Source organism: Seriola lalandi, unplaced genomic scaffold (assembly GCF_002814215.2).
Source record: "Seriola lalandi dorsalis isolate HSWRI2012SDOR001 ecotype SW California unplaced genomic scaffold, Sedor1 jcf7180001978085, whole genome shotgun sequence".
NCBI lineage: Eukaryota > Metazoa > Chordata > Actinopteri > Carangiformes > Carangidae > Seriola > Seriola lalandi.
Window position 1 is genome coordinate 1 of NW_019448751.1, and position 1,070 is coordinate 1,070.

The 1,070-nt window shown below is 43.0% G+C and overlaps 1 long non-coding RNA gene across 1 annotated transcript; it reads left to right on the forward strand.

Moving 5' to 3' along the window:
* Positions 1–20: 20 nt before the first annotated feature.
* On the forward strand, positions 21–792 carry LOC147820198 (uncharacterized). The gene is made up of 3 exons (XR_015437418.1): positions 21–140; positions 278–380; positions 716–792. It is a non-coding gene; the product is annotated as an uncharacterized LOC147820198 (long non-coding RNA).
* The last annotated feature ends 278 nt before the right edge of the window (positions 793–1,070 follow it).

Sequence of the window (1,070 nt, forward strand, 5' to 3'; positions counted from 1 at the left end):
TTTTTTTTTTTTTTTCTGTAGAAATTCACAGGCCACTCCACAGCTGTGACGACCCTGAGTTTCGCCACAACGCGACCTCCTGATAGCAATGGCCTCTATTTCCTGTCTGGTGCTGCACACGATCGACTGCTCAGTGTATGGTGAGTGCTCATCCTGAGTTGGTTGGTCAAGTCGTTACATGTCATGTTGGAATTTTCTGCTGTTATTTGGCTGGTTTTGATCAGCCGTGCTATCAATCGTGTTATCATTGCACTGATGAGAAGTTGTGTCACTGCAGGCAAGTACGAGAAGATGGAAAGGACAAGAACTCAGTGGTGTCCTTCACACTGACAGACGAGCCACAACACATTGATCTTGTCACGTCCAACAGCAAGGAAGAGGTGAGAGGGGAAACACATTGTAGTGTATACTGGGAGTCTAACGTTGCCTGTAGTTGAGCTGAATTGTTGCATCTAACTGCAGTCTGTCTTGACATTGGGAAAACTGCATCAAGTGGCAACTTTGAACAAAAGGTACTGGTTGGATAAAAAACCGTGGTGACATTGTTGAACCCAATTTGGGCACCATTATTCTGTGGAAATAACGGAAAAAGTGTCTGTAACTGCACATCCAGCAGTTTAGTTGGAGAACATTGGATTGAAGCATTTTCTCAAGGTGGTGGAGCTCTGCTTCACATTACCTGTTGACTGTGTGTAAATGTTTTTGTTTTACACAGGCGGTGAGGCTGGCAGTGGTGTGTAAGGACGGACAGTTGCATCTCTTTGAGCACTTTTTAAATGGGTAAGCCTTAAAAACACTTTTTTTTAGAGCGCAACTTTGCATAACACGGTTAGAAACAAGTGTATTTTTAGATCCAGAGCACCTCCTGGAGCCTGAAAGTCATTTTCATATTTGTTCATAATCAGAGTTGGTGTGTTTGCTCCATAATAGCTGCTAGGTGACATAGCACTACCAAGAGATGACACTTAGCCTCAGAAATTTTACCTGCTCCCCAACACAGTAGCAGTAATCCTGTTGATGTTGCAAGTTAAATCTAACCAAGTACATTTTAATCAGTGTTGTACACTTTC